We start from the raw sequence: 24,806 nt of genomic DNA on the forward strand, positions 1-24,806 counted from the left end.
AATTTTATCATTTCAGTGAGTCTTCAAGTAAAATTTGGTCACTAGGCATTAGGTCTAGGGTGTGATTTTACCCTTGTCAAAGTTGTACAAATGATGTTCCATGTCACCATTAATCTGAGTCTACCATCATTCAGAGGGTTTTCATCATCATGTCAAGTTCCATTGGGTCATTTCACACCTTGTTCGTGCTTCAGTTGCGCCTAGGCAAGGTTCATTTCCCTCTCTTAGGGTTTTGAAGCTAATTTCTCTTGGATGGTCAAATCATTGGAAAAGCTTGTATCCTGATGTTCATACACCTTCCCCTATCCTTAACATACCTTATCAAACACTTCCCATCACTGAGATTCCCCAAATTCCTCATTTTCGCACAAACCCTAATTTCTTGCTACAACCTGGCAATTTTCTATGGTTGGGCTTGTGTTTTGCCTTTTTGGACCCCTTTCCCTCACTCAATTTCTGAGATTCCACTTTCCCCTACTTCCTAACATCCCTCCATACTTCCCAAAATTTCCTCAAGAATTTAGAAACTCCCTATCCCCTTCATTTCGCTTCATTTCGGCAAATCCTTTGTCCTACACATCGGGATATGTTTCACTCAAATGATGTTTCTGAGCAATAAAAGATGAATTCGGAAAACCTGAGAGAGGTTTTTGTCCATAAAATACCAAGGAAAAAAAAATCCTTCACTTTTTACACAGATGTTATGGTTTTGAGGAAATGTCAAAAATACAGTTGCCTTAGGAGAATTGATGCACCTCTAGAGCGACCTCAGGAAAATCAAGTTTTATCCTAGCTCGGTTAGCCAAATGACTTTTTTGATGATCCAAATGATAACTAGAGACAATTATATTTCCAATGAGCTATCATGAGCTCAATTTGGAGTTGAGGAAGGCATTCAAAAGTTGACTGTAACAACACTCTACCTTTAGGCAGTCTCATTTGGCACAGTTCAACTAGTCTTGGGAGATTTGATTTTTGGCAGGGCAAATGAACTCCAAATTGCAAAATTCTAGTTGGGTTGGAGATTAGATAGCACAGGATTTCCAATGAGCTATCAAGATCTTAATTTGAGATTGAGTAAGACATTCAAAAGTTTACCTCAATAGCACTCTGCCTTGAGGCAGCCTCAGTTGGCACAGTTCGACCAGTCTTAGGAGATTTGATTTTGACAGGTCAAATGAACTCCAAATCGAAAAAAATATGGTTGGGTTGGAAAGTAGACTCAACGACCTTTCCAAAAAGCTATCCTAAGCTCAATTTGGACATCGGGAAGGCCTCAAAAAGTCACCTGGAAAAAGCGTGATGCACAGGAGGAGGAGCACGACGATTTTATAAATATTTTCACTCCATATGGTCAATTATACAAGTGGCAAAGGAAGGCAAAAGGTCATCCAAGCCATGTGTCATGTTTTTGGTGCTACACCTGTAGTTGATTCTTGGCTCTCCACCTTCATTTTGTGACCCTTGGGTGTCCTATCTCTTCATGGCACATTCTATATATTGTATGCAAACCATTTGCAAAGCAATTGGGTTGGTTGGCTTGTAACTTCTGGGAGACTGTAGGAAAGAAACTTTGTTTCTTCACTATGTATTTTTGATAGAGAATTAATGAAAGGCAGCAGCTCTGTTTCATGAGATTCTTGTGGTTGTGAGTGTAGCAAGTGAATTTCTTATGTGTTCATATGTATCTAGTTATGTTTCATAATTCATTTCATGCTCATTTTCAGTGAAGTTTTTCAAATGAGATTAGGTAGAATTCAATTTTATTGCTCTACCTGTGGGAAAATTTCATGTTAGTGTTCATTCTTCTGTTGAAAAGGATTCATGTGGTCCATGCCCTTTTCACTCTCTTAATCAATCCCTCCATTCCGCCATATCTTAAAACTAAATTGCTATGCTTTCCGCCTACCTTGCCTCACGAAATAATATGTTCCTTTATGTTAAGTTCTCTGTTCATTGAGGTCCAGTGATCCCATAACATCCCAGAAACACAGTCATTCATAAAAATCACTTCTTGTTTCCATATTCACTTACTAGCCTAAGATAAATTGTTCGTTTGAAAGTCATCTCATTCCTTTTCGTTCATCTATTCACTAAGTGTGACTTGGAGAGAGCCCTCTCCTGCTCTGGTAGGGCTAGCTACCAGACTGAGCGTGGTTTGTGGTTACCTTAATTTTTTCCTTCCTTCAGCCTGAGGCACATTTAGGTGCTAACATAGTGGCGACCATACTGGGGAGAAAATAGTTTGCTTGAAATTTTTTTTGCCCCAGGACATATCTCAAGCTCAGATCTGATGGTTGATGGTGAACAACGATCAGACATAAGAAGATGGCTGAAATCATTCACCTGGTGACTCCTTTCACTGAAGAATCCAGCAATCGGTGCTTCATGGTGACTCCACTGCAGAGAGATCAGTAGCTTTGATATTCTCAAAATGGAGTGGATTGCAAGAAGATACGCTCCCATGAGCCGAGATCACATTCCAGGATTTCCAAATAAGATTCCGAAAGTAGATTGGTCAAGGAATTTGCCTACGTTTAAAGATGATGGTAAGAAGGACGCTGCTTTACATCTAGTTCGATTTCACATGCATATTCGCAAATTGAAGGTTGATTTTCCTGAAGATTGCTTAATGAAGATATTCATGGCCACTCTAGAAGGTGAAGCCCAGTCTTGGTATGAAAGTTTTCCGCCTGCTTGTATTTACAGTTTAAAGGATTTTCATGCCATGTTCATTGAAAGATATAAAGATTCTTATCCATCATTGAATCTAGTTCATGATTGTTGCAAGCATGCTTATGGTTTTATTGAGAGCCTTGAAAAATATTATGAGGATGATAATTTTGTGGATGATGAAATCATGGAAGCCCTGTATGAAAATCCATTTCAGCAGTGTAAAGACCATCAGGAAACTTTGCAGCAGAATCAAGATCTTTGTATGGTGGAAAATGAAGGAATTTTGCATCTTGACAATCAACATGAATTACATGAAATAGATCATCAGGTTGGAGAGTTCCATATGGCTGAAAGAGATGAAAGAAAAAGTGTTGTTTCAAATTGGTCCATAGAAGAAGACAAAGTTTTGGGTCCAAATGTTCTAATGTCATCAGAACAAAGCCTTCATGAAGAGGTAATCCAGTCAGTTCATAAACAACAAGATGAGATTTGTATTCAAGTAAGTGAAAAGCTTTCTCTGGATGAATTTATGGTAGATGATAAAAATGTTAGTGTTGGGTTTCAAGAATCATCCAAAGTTGCTTTTCTCAAGATTGATGAATGTGATGAATGTAATGAGAATCTGGCTGTCATATCATGTCAAGATGATCAGAAATATATTCAAACTATAGCCGATCAGACCATTATGGATTCCATTTCAGATTATTCCTCATATGTTTCATGTTTTGAAGTGTTCTTTGAAGCGGAAATCCACTCATCTGCTTGTTCAGAATTTTTTGAGGACCAGGAACATACTTTTTCTGAAGTACATTATGAAGGGAGATCAGAATCAAAAGAAAAAGACATCTTGTTTCTTCAGCAAGAGGTACATCTTCATGTTTTTCATGATCCAATGGCATATTTGTTGCAGACAGCAGTGAAGGTCATTATTGCAGTATTCAGTGATGAAGGATATCATGGCCAATTATGTTTTTGGATGCCCGGTTACCGACATCAATTGTTGACCAAAAGATCTGATCGGAAGAATCAGTCAAGAAGCCATCTTCTTGATTGGTTACATTGGCAGTTTGATATAGTTTGATGATATATAGTCTTGTAAGAAATAAAGGTGGTCATGCTCTACCACCAAGCTTTAAGTTTTAAGTTCAGAGTCAAGTTTTTTTTAGTCATGTCAGTTTGCATTGAGTCAGTTTGAGTCAAGTTTCAGTCAATAAATTGAGTCATGTTGGTTTGTCGGAATAATGGACTCCATAGCCCAATGGACAAAAGGCATTGTCTAGCTCTTCCAGAGATCTGTTGTTCTTGGCACCTCCAAGGAGCTACCATCCCCCATTGGAGCCAATGTTAGTGTCAGTATTTGCAGCCTTCCTCCAGTGATCAAACATGCTCTTACACAAGTGATTTTAAGGTGTCAAGGTCAAATTTTATCATTTCAGTGAGTCTTCAAGTAAAATTTGGTCACTAGGCATTAGGTCTAGGGTGTGATTTTACCCTTGTCAAAGTTGTCCAAATGATGTTCCATGTCACCATTCATCTGATTCTACCATCATTCAGAGGGTTTTCATCATCATGTCAAGTTCCATTGGGTCATTTCACACCTTGTTCGTGCTTCAGTTGCGCCTAGGCAAGGTTCATTTCCCTCTCCTAGGGTTTTGAAGCTAATTTCTCTTGGATGGTCAAATCATCGAAAAAGCTTGTATCTTGATGTTCATACACCTTACCCTATCCTTAAAGTACCTTATCAAACACTTCCCATCACTAAGATTCCCCAAATTCCTCATTTTCGCACAAACCCTAGTTTCTTGCTACAACCTGGCAATTTTCTATGGTTGGGCTTGTGTTTTGCCTTTTTGGACCCCTTTCCCTCACTCAATTTCTGAGATTCCACTTTCCCCTACTTCCTAACATCCCTCCATACTTCCCAAAATTTTCTCAAGAATTTAGAAACTCCCTATCCCTTCATTTCGATTCATTTCTTCAAATCCCTTGTCCCACACATCGGGATATGTTTCACTCAAATGATGTTTCTGAGCAATCAAAGATTAATTCGGGAAAACTGAGAGAGGTTTTTGTCCATAACAGACCAAGGAAGAAAAACCTTCTTCACTTTTTACACAGGTATTATGGTTTTGAGGAAATTTCAAAAATACAGTTGTCTTGGGAGAATTGATGCACCTCTAGAGCGACCTCAGGAAAATCAAGTTTTCTCCTAGCTCAATTGGCCAAATGATAACTAGAGACAAGTATATTTCCAATGAGCTATCATGAGCTCAATTTGGGGTTGAGGAAGGCATTCAAAAGTTGGCTGTAACAACACTCTGCCTTTAGGCAGCCTCATTTGGCACAGTTTGACCATTCTTGAGAGATTTGATTTTTGACAGGGAAAATGAACTCCAAATTGCAAAATTCTGGTTGGGTTGAAAGTAGATAGGATAGGATTTCCAATGAGCTATCAAGAGCTTAATTTGAGATTGAGGGCTAGCTACCAGACTGAGCGTGGTTTGTGGTTACCCTAATTTTTTCCTTCCTTCAGCCTGAGGCAGATTTAGGTGCTAACAGGAGGTATGGGGTGGGGAAGAGGGGCGGGAGGGGGAAGAATGCGAAGAATGGATGCTAGGTGGAGGAGGAAGAGCCGAGCAAAAAGGATGTGATAGGGAGGCAACGTCCGCACAAGGGAGAAGGGAGGTGGTAGTAAGGGCCATGACATCTGGCGAGCTGAGGATGGGTCTGGGCACATGCACCACTATGATGTCCTTCCTCCTATACTTGGAAATGACCTTGAAATGATGAAGGGTACACGAACATTTATTGTTCAGTAGATTGGATATATTTGTCATTAATGGAAGCACAGTTCTGATGGAGGTCACCGTCCTCCAGATCCTTCCATGCTCTGGAGTTTAGTTGAAGGGTCCTAGTTGTACCCTCATTTGCAAGTCTGTCCACGAGCTTATTACCACTCCTTCTGATGGCCTGAAAGTGGAGGCCTGTCATTCTGTCTATTATGTGTTTGATCCGCTGTAAAAAAAAATTTAGTCGTTAGTTGTCAGAGACTTTTTTCACATCGATGCCCTACTATAAATTTTTGCCTATCTGGGTGGCCACCGTGGAATCTCCTTCCACGATCAGAGGAATAAGCTTTAAGTTGTGCGCGATGGTGATACCATTTTCCAGATCTTGAAGTTCAACAACATTGTTTGTGGCTGAACCTATGTTTCCCTCATATATCCAAACTATTTCACCTTTTGAGTTCCTGAAGACCCCTCCAAAACCTACTTGGCCTGGATTACCTTTTTCTGCACCATCATAGTTGAGCTTTAAGGTGCCCAACTCTGGCGACCTTTAGATGTATTTTTGATTGTCATGCCTAGAGAAGGAGGTGACTTCGTTAACCTTGATCTGAAGAAGGCCCAACTTTGAGATAATTCTTGCTTCGGAGTTGGTGGGAGGGGCTTTGGAAGTCTGAGTGGGTAGATAAGCCACAGTTTCCCAAATTTCTCTTTTTATCTTCGATATTAGAATTTTGTCTTGAGTGGAGATGCCCCGAAAGATTCTTGCATTGCGCTCCTTCCAAAGTGCCCAACTCACCAAACTAGGAATTAGATTCCATGCGCGATTAACTAGTGGATGTGAGGAGAAGGGTGATCTCCAATTCACGATGGTGTTCTATATGGAGGAGGGATCCCGATCTAAGATGTTGAATACCAGTAATATCCAGTCCAAAAATTTGGACGCGTATGGGCATTCATTCAGAAGGTTATTGGGAGTTTCTTCTTCTTGTTGACAGAGATGATATCTGGAGGGACCGATGAAGCCTTTTCTCCTTAAGTTGTCCCACGTTAAAATCTTACTATGCATCAGTAGCCATAGAAAGGTAGATATTTTAGGCCAATGCTTCTTATCCCAGATGGAATTCCATTTCGAGTCTAGTTGCAATTGATCCAGCTTGGCAGTGTATCTATAGTTTTTTTTTAAATTGAAAAGACTTGCTAAATTTTTGTCCCATCTTATTTTGTCCTCAGCAAAGTCAAGGAGGATTTGTCTTTTTTGAAGTTTTGAAGAAAGATCAGACCAGGCTTGAGGATTATTATGGGGAGCCCAGTCCTTTTGATCCAACCAAATTCTCCATCTGTCCTCTTCCTCACTCGGTTTCCAATACTGGCTTACTTTAGTCTTCCCTCTGTTTTGCATGTCGGTCTTGATTTGATGGTATTGATCTTGATCCAGTTCTGACCTTTGTTGCCAAGCATCTTCCCAGAAGAGAGCCTTATTTCCATTTCCAATCTCCCAGAAACTATGTTTTTGAATGATATCCCTGTTCTCCCACACTTGATTCTAGATAACTGATCCTTTGATATTTCCATTTAGCTTGATGATTTGCTCTTGCGAAAGGGAAGGGGTGTACTTAGATTTCCATAGGATTCCCCAAGGGGATTTTGGATTTGCAATCCATCTCCATAAGGTTTTGGCACCCAGGGCTTTCCCCAGAAGGTTTATGTCTCTTAGACGAAGGCCTCCATCTTTTTTTGGCTTGCAATTTTTTTCCCATGCAACCAAAGCCCATTTCTGCTTAACCTCTACGCCTCTCCATAAGAAATTCCTCTGTAGGTTTCTAATTTTTTCTGAGATCACTTTGGGGGAAACCAAAGCTGAATATAAGTAGAGTAGGATGGCCTAAAGAACTTATTTAACAAGGACGTCCTTCTAGATTGAGGGATCTGAAGGTCTAATTGGAAATTATTTTCTCCAACTTATTGATCAGGTCTTCCCAAGTAGCCCTGGAGAGTGGCTTGTCTGTCAGGGGAACCCCTAGGTAGTTGGAGGGGAGGGTGCTGATGGGGAAGTCCAGAAGTCTGATGATGTTTCTACAGATTGGCAATGGGGTGTTAAAGAAGAACAACTTGGATTTTTCAGGGTTGATATTGATACCAGAGGCCGCAGAGAAGTCGAAAAGAATGGACTTAAAAGAGGATGCTTCTCTGATTGTCGGGAGCCCCATAAGAAGGGTGTCATCCACAAATTTTTGGTGCATGGAGGGGGGAGCAGAGGCATAAGGCTAGATGCCTGAGAGCTTGTTAGAGTGCAAAGCAACAGAAATAGAGTGGCTAAGCCCTTCAGCCATGATGACAAAGAGGAAGCGAGAGATATGATCTCTTTGTCTGACACCCCTGGTAGGATTGATGGGTTGTGAAGGGGAACCATTCACGAGGATCGAGAAAAATGCTCTCAACATCATTGCCATGATCCATTTGATATTGTCTTTGTGTAACCCAAATGCTTCCAGAACTTGTCTCATATATTTCCAATTTATTTTTTCAAAGGCTTTGGACATGTCCAATTGAATCATCATACCAGGTTTTTTTTGAGTTTTGAGAGAGTGGATGAGCTCGTGAGAAAATATGATACTATCTAGGATTTTCCTACCTTCCACGTAGCCAAATTGGTGATGGGAGATAAGGAGAGGCAGGATGGATTTTATCCAATTGGCGAGGACTTTGGAGATAATTTTGTAAATGACATTGAAAAGGGCTATAGGCCTGAATTTTTCCAGGGAGTCAGTGGATTTTCCTTTGGGAATCAAGGTTAGGAAAGTGGAGTTCAAGGCTTTTAGGACATACTTCTGTATGCGGGACTCTTCCACAAGGGAATGGACATCTAGTTTGAGGATGGACCAGCAAGCTTTGTAGAAGTCAATGGTAAATCCGTCCGGACCAATGGCTTTGCCATTAAGCATTCCCATTATCACATCTTCCACTTCCTGGAGGGACACTTTTATTAGGAGCATTCTGTTGTGCTCTTCAGTGAGGATTTTGGGGATATGGTTGGTTATCTTTTCAATTTCTTGCACTTGGTCATTCCTTGGATCTTTGAGAAGAGAGCTAAAGAAACGAGTGAGTTCAAATTCCAACTCCTCTTGAGAGTGAATGAGATGACCCTCTCGGTTCTTCAGAGCCAAAATTCTATTGTTCCTCCTGTGTTGTATCATTGATTTATGGAAAAAAGCAGTATTCTTTTCCCCACATTTCAGCTAATTGATTCTAGATTTTTGTTGCCAACACTTCTCTTCCTATATGGCTCTTTCCTCCTAGATTTGTTGTAATCTTTTTTCCTCTTTCTTTCTGCTCTTCATGAGCCCTTCTTCAATTATATTTTGTTGGAGAAGTTCCACTTTGTGCTCAATTTTTTTTTTTTTTGTTTTTTGTTTTTTTTGTTTTTTTTTTTTTTTTTGTTTTTTTTTTTTTTTTTTTTTTTTTGTTTTTTGTTTTGTTTTGTTTTGTTTTGTTTTGTTTGTTTTTTTTTTTTTTTTTTTTTTTGTTGGTTTTTTTTTTTTTTTTTTTTTTTTCGTGATGATGTTGCCGAATGATTCTTTGTTCCATTTTTTGATTTCCTCTTTGATATATTTTATCTTTTGTTGGAATTTCTACATTTTGTTGCCTAATATGGTGGGAGGATTCGACCACCATTGTTTCATTTTTTCCATGAAGTCCAGGTGATCCAACCAGAAGGCTTCGAATCTGAAAGGTTTATTTTTTTGGCCATTGGAAATTTGAATCTTGAGAGAGATAGGCCAATGATCTGAGCCTGCTTGCAGGAGGATTCTCACCTCTATTTCCCAAGAGGTGAGATAAGTTTCCTCTGATAAAAGGAAGAGGTCTAACCGTGAGGCTATTTGACAGTCTCCTCCTCTTCTGTTATTCCAGGTAAAAATTCCATTGCTGGTAGGTATGTCTATGAGGTTGAGGTTTTCTATGATAGTAAGGAAAGCCTTTGAGTCCTTATTGAGATTTTGGATACCATCTCTCTTCTCAGCCACATTAGATATCATATTAAAGTCACCTACTATGATTTTGAAAGGAAGGTTTATAGGATCAAGGAGGTTGGAGATGCATCAGAACATTTTTATTCGGTCTATAACCTTGTGTGGGGCGTAGACGTTTTTTATGCTGATACTCTTGTTGATACCAATAATTCTCAGGGCCACTATTATGGAATGATGAGTTTCCAAGGAGGATATGAGGTCGAACTTGGAGTTTTTCCATAGGTTCATTATTCCTCCCGACGAACCTGTTGCTGAGTTAGATAAGAAGTTGTAAGGCCTGAAACAAGAGTTGAGAAGGAAAGGGGGGCATACTGACTAGAGTTTGGTTTCTTGAATTAGAAGGATATCTAGCTTATAAGACATAATTCTGTTTTTCAAGATTTGTTTCTTCCCAGGATTGTTCAGTCCTCTAATATTCCAAGAAATGCAATTCAATGACATAGAGAGGGATTAAGGGCTAGAGATTTTACCTTTCCTTCATTGATTAGCTTGGCTTCCAGTTCTTGGGGGAGCTGACTGGTGGTATTTCTGACTCTTTTCTGCCTTGGGCCTTTGAGGTTGATTCCTCCTACTGGAATACTTGCTAAGACACCCTTTGATGTCGTACTTTCTTGAATGAGGTGGAGTGCTATGAGTTTTAAATCTTCTTGGAGGAGATAAGAACCTTCAATTTTTTGTAGCTGGTGTTTTGGTATGGAAATAATTCAATTTAATTTTCATGCCTCTGCAATTGTTTCTAAATCTGCCCCCTCCAGATCTTCTTCTATGGCACTTTCCTCTGGTGTTTCTTCTGTCGCTATTTTCTCCATTTCTGTATCCTCTTGTGAGTGATCCTTCCCATTATTCGTATTGACTATGTCCCTATCTTCGTATTCTCTGTGTTCTTGGTTCAATCCCTCTTCTCCTGCTCCATCTCTTGTCAGGTAGTTGGGATCTGTTTGCTCCTGAGTGATGTTCAGTGTCTCAAACTGGTTTTGACTTGCCTCTTTGTATTGATTCTTCTTGGGGATCGCCTATTTCCTGTTGTTCTTATTCCCGGAGATGACTTTAGTTAAGACTTCATTGTCTCCTGCTCTGGAGATTGAGGGTTTTTGTTAAGAGGACAATCTCAGAAGAGATGCCCGTGCTTGTGGCACTTCCTGCATCTGAAGGGGATATGTTTGTAGCCTATATTTTGAAGCCAAAATTCATCCCTGAATATTAATTTGATTGCTTCTGGAAGGGCTCTAAAGACATGAATGTATACAAAGATACAAGCATAGGAAACGCAATGTCCAATTCTGGTACCTTCAGACATTTTGATATACTCCCCTAGCTGGTCTCCTATACCTTTTAAGACCGAAGGAGCCCAGTAATAAATTGGTAAAGAGTAAATGCAAACCCAGACTGGAACTCTTGTGAAATCCTCCTTTTCTGGTGTGAATTTGTCCTTCCAAAATCTCATGTATAATCTGATTGAGTTGTAGAAATAGGGTCCTCCAAATATTCTATCTCTATCTTCAAGGAGGTTAAAGATGACTGTGAATAATCCTTTGGATCCAAACTGAAGTCTTATCTCTCCCTTGAGTACCCATTTTCTTTGTATCCGTCAGTTCAAGGCTCTTTCAGTTGACCAGATGCCCATAAACTTGCATATTACTACATGTTCTTGCATGTATTCTCTATAGACTGCTACTCTTGGGTCCTGGATTTCCAGTTCCGGTATTTTCTTCGCTATGGGGTTGTAGTTGTTCTCTGTTTTTTCCCCTGTTCTTGCATATTATCCTGAGATTTTGTTGGATTTGTTAAACACACATGGGCAACAACATAATCTGAAAGATAAAACATGAGAATACAATTTTATTAACAAATGATATACATTTATAGTACATGTTGTGACCGTTGGGTTCCACATCCCAAGGTATCTTGAACTCCTTTTGTCTATTTGGCTTCCACACTAACCCATAGAGGATTAGGTGTCCAACATTCCCCCCTTAATCCGAAGGGTTATGTATGATTCCAAGAAGAGAGTTGTAATACAAAGTGTGCAAAAATGCATGGCAGCACTAGGCTGAATGTGCTCTCTGAAATGTTGGTATAAAAGGCAGTGGTTTAAGGATGACCACCAACACTGGAACGCTTAGTGCAGTTCCTAGAACTCTTCCAAAACTAACAGGAAGTTGAAGTCTGCTACTAGAGGAAGTTCTCTTATTGTTTTGAAGAGGGAAACCTTCAACCATGAAAGGGAGGTCTCACCCCGCATAAAAGGGAGAACTTCAACCTGAAAATGGAAGTCTCAACCTGTGATGGTTTAAGGATGACCAACAACTCTGGAATGCTTAATGCAATTCCTGGAACTCTTCCAAAACTGGCAAGAAGATGAAGTCTTCTACTAGAGGAAGTGTTCTCAATTTTGTTCCTGGAATTCTTCTGAAACTGGCAAGAAGCTGAAGTCTTCTGCTAGAGGAAGTGTCCCAGATTACCAACTGAAGGCATGTTCAGGGGCATCTTTGTTTCTGGCTACAACTCTGAAACTGGTGTGGCAGGTTGTGGCTCAGGCTCGCTTGATGTGACTTTGAAGCTTGTAGATGACCATCATTTCCCCCACTGTCAGATACAAGGTGAGATGGTGGAGAAAACTCAATTGCAAGACTGTTCAATACTCTGGAACAAGTTCTGACATGTGATTGGAGTATATTCTTGGTTGTTGATGCCCATTGCTAAGAAGCGATCCATCCAAGATGAATCTTTGTTCTTGCAGGACGTTTGTTTCTGAAGCATCTATGTGAAGAATGGGTGGTTTTATGACAGTGCTTACATGGATGGAGATCAAAACAGTGATCTTTCAAATGGCCAACTCAGTCACAGTGTTGGCATTTCACAATCTGTTGTTGTTGCTGTGGAGGAGGAGCAGAATTTGGAATAGCTAGATGTGAAATGTCATGAAGGAATCCAGCACTCTGAAACTGAATGGGCTTTGAGTAGTCTGGAATATGAAATGACAAGTCCTTCTCATATCTGAGGGCAGTTCTGTGTTTGTTGTGAACAAGCTCTTCCCAAGGTCTGATGATGGGCTTGGGAAGTGCAAACTGGACTTCTGCATTTTCATGTACAACTGCTGCTTTATGGGAGTCTGTTTCAATCTTCTGAATACAAATAGGTTCAGAATGATGACTCCTCTGTTTTAATTCTTCTTACTGTAGTTGAGATTCAAGCTGCAAAAAATCAATTTTCTCTTATGAATTTTGTAGACAGACCTGAATGTCTGTGAGAGAAACTTTGTTGACTTTTAATGTATCATGAGTAATAGACAATATCAGAGTTTTGAGGAACTCTATACTTCATTGATTCTGGCCAAAAAAAAAAATAATGTCAGAATTACACCTTAAAAATTGTTAACAACTACTATTCAATGCAGAAAAGTAATACCCACTCACAGTACACAACAATATCCTTTATAAATGTGCAACAAATGATCAGTGTGCAACTAGTAAGCACCAATTACAATCCATTACATAAAAAAAAGAGTTTACTCATGATCAGCACAACGGACTAAACTTTTCTCCACAAAAGATTACTTTTATTTGTCAAAACAGTCATTGCCTTTATACAACCCACCAAACTCTTATGCAGCAGTCGAATCAAGGAATCAATGCATATATATGTAGACAAATAATGAGTTTTAAATACAATGCCACACTGGGGCAGCAACAACTGCAAACTTGCTTGGATCCTTCAAATACTCCTTCACTTTCAAAGAAGAAATGATGGCTATCAAAACTTCAACAACTATAGCACCATGTCATGGACGGGACTTGAATGCTCATATATAAATGCTTTAACTAGGGTACGAACAAATATTCTCTGATCTTGCCACTTCTTCAAAGAAAACAATCTGCCCTCATATATCACACAGAATTTATGGAGAGCTAACAACGCATATGCCAGAATGCATTATATAGAGAGTCAACGATACCTCCAATATTCCAATAAGAATGATGAACACAATAGTGACCCACTTGTAGGAGCTATGCACCAATGAAAGGATTATTCCACATGTTCATGCATGTATGAACACACAGAGATGAACCGACCAACTCGTTGCTTTAACACACAGCTTCTCTTGTGCGAGTCTCTCTGCTTTCCACGCCACTGCGAAGCTGTTCTGTGGTGCTTCTGATCCTCCAAACTTTCACATCTATAGCTATTTGATCATATCGATCATGTTGAGGTGTTTGCAAGATAAGACAAAAAATATATTCAAATTTTTAAGCACAAATATTTCACACACGACCTCTATCATATGGTTGATCTTCAAAATATATATCGACCAGAATATAACTCCAATTCCTAGTCAACACATGTTCTTAATAAAAATGATTTAATGTAGGGTCGTTCAATATTCCACCAGTGATCAACACTCCAACATCATCCATGGTCTTCCACCAAAAGCATAGCAACGTTTATGGGAACAGAAATATCAGATGCTGCTTGGCTAATGGTATTTTACCACCGCCCAGCAAATGATGGCAATGATTTACACATTCAGAACAAGAGACTGATGCGATGGCAAAATAGCAGATCAATGAAAGATAAAAATGAGACATCAATTGGAAAACGACTTTGCACAATTAGCTAGGCCTTTTCAGTCAAGCATCAGGTCTCAACCATGGGCTCAGGTCCTGATCCCTCGCCAAAAGCAATTTCGGTTTTTTTTTTACTGGTGAACTGAATTAAACAAGATGTCCTTGATAACCTGTGACATCAGTCCATGCACTTTCTCAACAGTAATTTTTGAGCTGTCCTTCGTAATCTTTGCAAGTTGTGATTCCTCCTCCTTCTTCCTGCGTGGAGGCACCAGAAATGAGCTTACACGTGAATGTGCCAATTGACTTTCTGCTTGCTCTAGCTTCTCCACAAGATCTAAAAGAGTATTCACCCAATATTTATTCCATAAGAGGTCCAAGAGGTGAGAATCAAGGGATGACTTGAAGTATGTAATATCCAAAGCATAATACCGCTTGTAGTAACACCAAAATCCTCAATTTTATTCAGAGGGATTGTTTGATACTTAGAGGCAGGCTCATCAGAAGGTTTGTATCCATCAGGGTATGTTTGAAAAGCACCAATATCAACTTTTCCAGCAGATACAGTTCTTGTGGGGTCTATGACTACTGCTAAGAAAGGTTCTTGAAACTGTTGATTAGAAACCTGTGTATGCACATCAATACCAGAAAGCCAACAACCAAATTGAGGCTCATCTCAGCCACTCTCGTGGCAGATGCTCGGAGGATTGTTGCAAAATCAATCTTGATGCTTTCTCCTGGAATCAAATATAAACTAAAATCAAAACAAAAATCATAGAGATCAAGGAACACATCTGTTCTTCTTGGTAGAAGCTTGTTTCTTCTTCGCAGCTCCGAGTTTCATCAAGGTAAGTGATCAATTAACGGTCATGCAGTGGTAGAGAGGAAGGACGAGTCTGTGCTCTAGCTATCAGTGATGTTAGTTTCTGCAATATGGGCAGAACATGCAAACCATGTCAAGGAAGCACATTATATGAAACCGTGGATTATATCATGTCAGGGCAATGCATTATATATGCATCAGGATTATATGTCAGGGTAGCGCAACGTTATATGCAGGTAATTATAAAAAACCAGTCAGAGAAGAGCAGAGGGGCAGCGCTCTATATGCAAGGCAAAAAATAGCCAGAATAGGGAGTTACAAAGCATAGGGAAACCAAAAATGGCGTTGGAGAAATGACATAGGTGGCAGCTAGAATTTAGCTGAGAAAATATTCATAAGTGATAGCAAAAATGACCTGCACATACAGACCATAAAAAAAATGGCTCAAAGTAATTATGTAGGGCAGGAATATGCCTGCTATGAGACCATGTTAAACACACATGGGCAGCAACATAATCTGAAAGATAAAACATGAGAATACAATTTTATTAACAGATGATATACATTTATAGTACATGTTGGGATCGTTGGGTTCCACATCCCAAGGTCTCTTGGACTCCTTTTGTCTATTTGGCTTCCACACTAACCCATAGAGGATTAGGTGTCCAACAGGATTTGTGTCTGCTAGGGAAGGCATGTGCGAGGCCTTTCCATTTTCTATTCGAATATCTTTGCTTTTCCCTTTCTCTATTCCTTTATTCCTCCGAGGTGGTTCCTTTTTCTGAGAGTGTATTGTTCCTTCATTATCAGAGTTTCCTCCTATTGAGTAGAAGGCCAAGCTAGAGGTAAACTTTGTGAAAAATGAATCCTAGTTTGGAGGCCTACCTGTGGCCATGTCCTTGAAGGGTTTGGCACCAAGGTTCTGAAGTGGTTCCACCATGACGGGCAGGGGAAAACATGGCCCTAACAAGCCATGTTAGGGGAGGCTGCGAAGAGTGCGAACACAGAGATTAGGTCACGTTCATCGCAGATGCTTGCAGAGATCTTTGTTGGGGGAGCCCTTGATAGGTGGGTGGAGACATAAAAAAATTTGAATTTCTATTTATTAAGAGTGTATTGTAAAACATATTTCACACGCAAAATAATAAAAAATGTTGATTATTTAGCGTATCGAGAAATCTATACTTAAAAGGAATTGAAAATGTTACTGATTGAGATAATATTTTGAAAGTACAAAGTGGAAATGGCTAGTAGAGGAAGGAAAAAAACTATTTGCACTGATACAAATAAATCATTATACTTATCGATTAGATATTTCAGTGTTTGGTTGTGTATCAACGATATGTGAATTTGTTAACAGAAGAGAAGAATAACAATAAGATTTTGTCTAGGGGATTAGTGAATGTTGCATGTGTTACAGAAGTGTTTGATTTCATAGAAATTGTTTATTTGTGTGCAAACAATTTTCATTCAAACATGAGAACATTTATGTTAGCAGTGAAGAAAACTCAAATTCCTCCGACTCCGAAGGCATTCAGATGCATATTCAAGCTACTAAAACTAGATATATGCTTAAAATTATCAGAAGCAAATAATAGTTTTCTAGAGTCACAAGCAGGGGGCATGAACATCATTCAAGAGTTTAGTTCAACAACTTCTTAGGTTCCTTACGTTATTTCCGTTCTAGATATTTCCTTGTTTAGACAATTGTTTAAAGAATTCTATTGGCTATGTGATCGTCTGATGGGCCAAGAAACTACGACCAATGTCCCAAAATCCATTCTCTATTTTCTCTATTATTCATGTAAAAAATATTATTTATTCGATTGGGTTTATCTTATTTCAAATGAATTATATTTTTAGTTAGTTATTTTGTCCAAAAGTAATAGATTCTTTATGATGGTGTACCTACTAACAACCCTCATCTTGACCCATGTATTTCATGACTTACCCCATAGACCTAAATTTAATTCTAACAAAGAACCGATGCAGTTCTGGTATCCCATACTGTGGAAGCAAGAAGATGCTTTAATGTTTGTCTAATCCAAGATGTGTTTGTAAAGAAGATCATTTACACGATAACTAGAAAAGAGCCCCATCGAATAGCTACCCAAGCCTAAGTTTTCTCGTGGGATAAAGGGGTATATGAAGAAATATAAAATAATACGGTTATTCAAATTTATGGGTTTAAAGGTAAACCATTGTTGCTTCCAAGAATTGTTATATATAAGTATTTTGTTGTTGAAGTCTACAGACAATACCATGCTTGGCTAGTTATATTTGAACAAAAAAAGAAAAACCAATTTATTTCTTTGCCATTTACTGTTGGACAAGTCGCTATGAAGAATGTGGCTCACATTGCAAAGCTTACAAAGTCTTTGCATTGTTTTAATTTAAAATAAGTTGAAGTCTGATGAGGCTTTGATCCATAAGGCCTATTTACCACACACCTAGGTATTGTTAAATATGACAACTTGTTTACAATAGTTACAAAGGAAAGAAAAGATAGTCAAAGTTCTCTAAGAAACAATCAAGAACTGGTAATGAATACTAGAGAAATTGTTGAAGAAGTGAGCATTAACACAGAAACAAAGTACAAACAAAGGGGCGCAAACCCTCCACAACAATATCCACCTTGCACATTCAACACTCGTATAACTTCATATTTAAGTCAAATAAAGATAAATTATACCACAAGTGTAAAATTGATTCATGGTTAACTATCAGGTGGAAAAGATGACAAAGAGGCTCCTCAGACATTCATTGTCGACAAAACACAAATGGCTTAATCAACCAAATCCAAAATTCCCCCAAAAATAAGAAGCATTGAACAAGCTATGAACGTGGAAATTGAGAGCGTTATGCTACCTAATTAGTTTAGTACTTGTTTAGCATAAAATTAGAAAATAATTGAGCAAATTTCTAGAGAAGCCACTACTTTTGATGATCACCCTATTACTTTGCAAGATGAAAACTATGACAAGGGTAGTAAAAATTTGAAAATTGAAAAATGAAAGGTCCATAACAAAAGGTTATTGATAAAGTAGAAACATATGTTGATATGTCTGGAGTTGCATCTAGTGGACCCATGAGATTGCATCAAGCTACTGGTAACACACTTGCAATGTTTATTAGCCAACATGAAGCAGAAAGCCTAATACTGAAAGCAAGAATAAAAGAGCTAGAAGATGCTCTAAATTCAGGTTTGTAGTTATTGACTCGACTAACATTACATTCACTACTGACGGTAATTTCTACTTGCAGCACATCCCATGGACCTAATAAAGCTTTGAAACTCCTTAATGTAGTCAAATATCATATTATCACTAATATATGCCAAAGATTAGAAATCATTGAACATGCATGGCAAGCAATTTCCAATCTGCTACGTTTATCACAGGGAATTATCTTATTTTCCGATTTTCTTAAAAGTAATGTTAAGGAAGACAAGCATTTTGTTAACAATGACTTACTTACTTTTAGTCAAAGGCTTGGTTTGTTGTCTGATCTAGACAAAAAAACAGAGGACTCCCAAATGTTAATCGAATGAAGTAGATCAAGTTGGATGGTCTAAAAGAATCAACACACAAGGAAACATTATTTCAGAATGTGAAAGCATAAATAATAGAAGAGATGATGTGTTTATCAAGGCGTTTCAATTTTTTTAGGATCTAAATGGTTGATGCATCATACACGATTCTAAATTAATTACAAGAGATACACTAATAGCCAAATTGGAAAGGCTAAAAGAGTCAATGAAAAGAGAGTTTGATGATATAACTGATATCGTAGAAGAAATTAGCAAATGGATAATTACTTTTGTTAGTATTAATGAAGAGAAGTTTGTCTTGGCTTCTTAATTACAAAAATAGGCTATGGAAATTGAGAAGCATATATTTAATAAACATGTCGAGCTAGATATTACAATCGGTCCAACAAAATATTTCATTAAAGCTTTGTTGGAGAGATTGGTTCAAGACATCATGGATCTAGAAGACAATTGATAGTCAAACAATCACCATATATACTTTCACATATCATAAGTGTCCTTAAATCTTGACACATTTATTTTTTTATTTACTAGTGTTCAATTATTGACATTTGTCAATTGTGTTAACATCACCTAAACTAATTTCTTGACGCAGTTCCTTGTTTTCTTTTGCAGTTTCCTTTTTCCATATTACGGTTCATGGAGTCTAATCCCAGTCCCCATTGAGACGAAAACATTTACTTTTACAATTAGGTAGCAATATTTTGATGACTTCTTTAGACATCAAACACAAAAGTAAGTCTAGTTATCATTTGCACATGCCTTCCTTTTACCAGATATCTTTGTTTCAAAGATAAATTATAATTTATTATGTTTACATATTTTCCCTAGAATCTAGGAGAAGATAGTTAAAGAGAATATGCCAAAATAGCATAATGAATGAGTTGATGTGCTGATCTACTAGACATTCTCATTACCGATAGGAGCAACTTCCACCATAAATTAGGGTTCTTAATGTTTTGCATAAGATCTTGTATGGATCCGAATTTATTGGCGTTGCTCAAAAACATGAACAGAACATAAGTTTTTGAGGATATTCTTCTAACTTTTATATTATATCTCTTCTTTTGTTACTTACATAATGAAAATGAATAGTCGAGAACAATTTTAGATTTCAGATATATGTTATGTGTAAAATATTTATTTTAATCATAGTTATAATGATTGGAATTTGAATCCTGGTACAATTCTTGTTATTGTAATTGTGTTTCTTATTGTTCAAGACTTATGCTTTTAGCTCCTATTATATATCATACATGCATATGGAAAACATGAATAATAAAAATGTAGTTACGAGTTTTTTTAATTTTAGTACTTATATTTTCTATGAAGTTTGAATAATGTAGAATGTTTTAATCTTTGAAGTTGTGTGGAGTGAGGAGGTATGGCAAAGCCTTTCATTGCACTTCCTCCGTATCCCCATATTTCACATAATGAATGCTTATTTGCACTTTGAAATGAAATTGATATATTGATTTTGTGCAACTTGGATTTCTGGGTCTATATTTTCTTGATATAAAATGTTTTAATCTTAAGCACAATGAGAATTTCCTCCACTTTGTTTTCCATTTTCAATGAACATAACTTAGTATCTAATATTAGATGAAGTCTCTTTTTAATAAGTAACTATTAACTATGTTCAGTAGCTCTGAGTTCGGAGATGCAAAAGAAGCAAAATGAAATATTCTTCAACATGTCCGCGTTTCGCATAACTTTAAACGATTAAAACATATAACACTTTTTCTAACATTACATTAAAAAGAATTACAAAAGTTTGATACATGAAAAATTTGGATAACCGATTAACTGTCCCTAATACTATTTCTACGTGGAGTCATTTTATTTGAGTTTAGTGCCATTTCAAAATTGTGAAATACGTGCTTATTACCCAATATTAAATGAAGTGTACTCTGCCCCTTATGATGATGTAGTTAACTTCATTATGCAAAATAGGAGTGCAGAGAAATTTTTCATTGTGCGCACTACAAAATCAAAGCATTATTATTCAAAAAATAATATTGCTTAGTGTTTGTCTTTCTTTTATTATTTAAATCAATTTAAGATAACAAAATAAACTATTTATGCATTCGTTCACACATTCCGAAAAACGTTGGAAGTTTTAATCCTTTTAATTTTTGTAGATTTCAAAAGTGCGAAAAAGGATTTCATTGTACTTCTCCAGTATCTCCATATTCCACATAATGAAATCTTCCTCCACACCTATACAGAAGGATAATCATACAATATACAAACCTACACCTCCACACATTTTTAACTTTGGACAAATTAACTGATACAAAATATTGGTCAGTATTGGCTCAATATGAGTTTCCCGACTCGCACAATGTATGAATCCACACCTTCACATTTCATATAATGTATAAAAAAATCTTTATATTTCGTTATAATTCTAAGACACATTGTTGGGCGACCACATGTGTAGAGTGTGGAGGTGCAAAGAAGGAATATGTGCAGAGATAAAAAAGTGCAAAGAAGCACTTCATACAATGAAAGCTTCAACTCCACCTCTGCACTCAGCACAATGAAAACGTTCACTGCCCCTTTGTACTACACACTTGCCACACTTTTCACACACCCTTTGTCAGTATCTAGTATTAAACGAAGCCTCTTTTGAATTTGTAACTATTAACTATGTTCAGTGGATCTGAATACGGAGATGCAGAAGAAGCATAATGAAAGATTCTTCAGCATGCCCGCACTCCACATAACTTTAAACAATTAAAACATATAACATTTTTGGAACTTTATATTAAAAATAATTACAAGAGTTTGAGACATGAAAATTTTGGATAGATGATTAGTTGTCCCTAGTACTATGTCTACATGGATTTGTTTTATTTGAGCTTCCTGAATACTAAGTGTCATTTCACAATTGTGAACTAAATGTTTATTATCCAATATTAAATGAAGTGTACTATGCCCCTTATGACGATGTAGTTAGTTTCATTGTGCGAAATAGGAAAGTGCAGAGAAAGCTTTCATTGTATGCACTACAAAAGCATTATTATTCAAAAACCAATTTTTCTTAGTGTTTGTCTCGCTTCAATTATTTAAATTGATTTAAGATAACAAAATAAACTATTTATATATTCATTCATGCATTTCAAAAAATGTTAGAAGTTTTAATCTTTTTAGTTTGTGCAGAGTGTGAAAGTGTGGGAAATACTTTCATTGCGCTTCTTCCATATCTCTGTATTCTGCATAATGAAAGCTTCTTTCACACCTATACAAAGGGATAATCACACAATATACAAAACCACACCTTTGCACACATTCCAATCCAGACAAATTACGAATATATAATATTGGTCAACATTTACTCAATATGAGTTTCTTGACTCTGCACAATGCATAAATCCACACCTTCACATTTCGTACGATGTATCAAAAAATCTAAATATTCCATCATAATTTTAAGACACATGCCCACATGTGAAGAGTGCAAAGGTGAAAAGAAAGGGTATGTACGTAAATAAGGTAGTGTGGAGAAGCACTTCATATAATAAAAGCTTCGACTCCACCTCCACACTTTGCACAATGAAAACCTTCACTACCCCTCTGCATTGTGCACAATTAAAAAATTTACTGCCCCTCCGCAATCCATTCAATTAAAACATTCACTTCCCCTTCACAATATGCAGTTACCACAAACCTTTTCTTCCTCCTTCACATATATGTTCAACGCCTCCCCCCACCCTTTATAGTTTGAGTTTGTATCTACGCTCTTCATCTGGAACATGTTTTTACTTATTTATCTTCTTTAAAGAATCCATATATGTTTGTGCCAAATACCTCCCGGGAAACGAGTTTTTAAACATAACATTGGTCCAATTATTGTAGACTCAACTATTGAATCAAATTTCTTTTCTTGAACATAATTCAATTGCAAAAATGATCATAAATGATAACCACAATAATATATACTTGTTCGTGCCCTGTAATCATAACCTAATTAATTATTGTATCTGAAAAAGGTGCTTTTAGCTCGAGGTATATGAAATATCCATGGAAAAATCAAAGCTACCGATGTTACTTTGTTATTCTGTTATCAGTTCCCAAAATTTAAAAACAAAGACATGTAAATAAAGTATACTATATGTTACAGTTAATACTGACCCATTTTTAATATTTTGTTATAATTGCAAGACACATTATTGGGTGGCCACATGTGCGGAGTGTGGAGCTGCAGAGAAGCACTTTGCACAATAAAAAACTTTGACTCCACCCCGCACTCCACACAATGAAATTTTTCACTGTCCCTTTGCACTCCACACTTCCCACACACCCTTTATCCTTAACATATCTTTTTATCCCCCCCTCCCCCAACCTTAGTTTTTTAACATACCAATATTCACAATTACCGCAAGGACAAATAATTCATCACATCCAACATTATGCACAGTGAAAACTTTGTACCCATAATAAGAGCTATCTCCACATCTCCTAGTGCAATTAGATAAATGGATGAAACTATGCGAATATGACTTTCATTGTGCAGAATATGAAGGTGCAAAAGAAATCTATTGGAATGTGGATTTCATTGTGTGAAATATGAAGATGTGAACATGTAAATAGCGTCAGATTGTGTAAATGCGAACATTCTCAAATAACGAGAAAATGCAAGCCCCACTGAAAGAAGCATGAATTTAATCAATAAATTAAGGGTCAAGGTAAGCACTATAGTGTGTTGCAACTATTAATATTGTTTATATTGGTATTATATAGACACCAATTTAAATTCAACCCATTTTCAATTTACTTTGTATTCATATCAATTTAAATTCAATTATTTTAATTTAAATAATACTAATCAAATTATAGATTTTTATCTCTGATCGGGTTGTGAGTCTGTGCAATATCATCCTTGGGATCTGTCCGATGGTTGAAGTGATGGGTGGCAAGGCCGTTGGGTGACAACAAATCCCTCCTTTTGTGTGTGAACAATGGGATGGTAAGGTAGTAGGCATGTGAGAGTTTAATGCTCGTGGTGCGGGATGCAGAGCATATAAATTCCAGAGGGAAAGGCAAGGTAACATTATGTGTGCAAGCATTTGGATATTGTATTGGATTCTCTTGGCTGGGTCAGCGCGAACATGGTGGTGGAACTAGCCTCAGGTCGCGTCCTCACTCACCGGGTTGATGGAGCTTGACATCGGGTATGTATTCCTCCTTTCAACGCCTCCCTGTCCATGGCATGCACGTTATAGCTTTGTCTGTATCCTGCATGTGGGTTGGAATGGAATTTGGTGTCCTGAAAGAAAAATATTATCTGTAATTTTGACGATTGCATATGATGTGGGGTATGTTGTTTCTATTTCAATGTCTATTATCTATGCATTTTTTGGTCCCGCATGGGAATGTTTGTCCATCTCCGGTGTAGATGTGGTAGGATCAAATTTGTATAGTTAACAAAGGAAAGATTTTTAATTTTCAGTTTGTGCTGAACATAGAAATGTATTTAAAATCTCTATATATGAATTTTAATGATAATGATGTGGTTCGTATGGAGTTTTGGACCAGGGAGTGACTCCTTGTTGTAATTCATGTAAAGGGTTAGAGCAGTTTCACAAATTTGGGGCATCTTGGCCCTCCTGAGCATGAGGTGATGTGCGAGGGATATGAATGGTGGTGCAGGCCTCCTGTTTCGAATTTAACCCTTGTCCTCAGGCTAAAGCCTAACATAATTTTTATCTTGCCACTTCTTAATGTACCAGCAGCAGGTTCTTATAATTTGTGTTTATGTTGTGACCACGGGATAACCTTTAGACGAACAGTGGTTTTAGGGACAGGAAGGGTTTGAAAATGGCTTGTGATGCTAATTCCTCAGGAAATGGTGGTCGGGGCAATGGTCGTAAGCCTAAGAATCAAGACAGAAAAGGCTCCTCCTTTGACCGACCCTCGAAGAGAAGTAGACGTAGAACAAACACCAAGATCCTCCAAGAGGAAACTTAGGCTTACAATGTTGGACCTCCAACCAAATTCAAACAGATGATATCAAATTGGGAAGCAGAGCTCAACCAGAGAGTAGAATCTGAAGTGCAAGTGGAAGATTGGCGGGTTCTAGTTTCGGATCCTAGACATACTCATGGCTGAACCACCCAGTATAAACAAACATTGCATTTATATTGGTTAATGAAAATTTTGGTCACCAAAGCTATCATGACCTTACCGGTTGATGTTAGTAAACCTGATCCTAGCTTCCAAGAAATTCAAAAGGAATTTCAGTTGATTCAATTCCTTATTCGATAGCGAAACATGCGTTTGGGACGTATAGAGAAACACACTCAGTGTATCTCGCAGTTAAAACTTCTAGGGTCCAGTGCAAATGACCCAATTCCTGTGGAGTCCTTCAAG

At 37.6% G+C, this 24,806-nt stretch overlaps 1 pseudogene; it reads right to left on the reverse strand.

Moving 5' to 3' along the window:
- Nucleotides 1–13,947: 13,947 nt before the first annotated feature.
- On the reverse strand, nt 13,948–15,821 carry LOC149231547 (COP9 signalosome complex subunit 5 pseudogene; annotated as a pseudogene).
- Between the last annotated feature and the right edge of the window lie 8,985 nt (nt 15,822–24,806).

The sequence above is a fragment of the Pinus tabuliformis genome, chromosome J, assembly GCF_031772625.1.
Source record: "Pinus tabuliformis cultivar Carrire ecotype Pingquan chromosome J, CPIR1, whole genome shotgun sequence".
NCBI lineage: Eukaryota > Viridiplantae > Streptophyta > Pinopsida > Pinales > Pinaceae > Pinus > Pinus tabuliformis.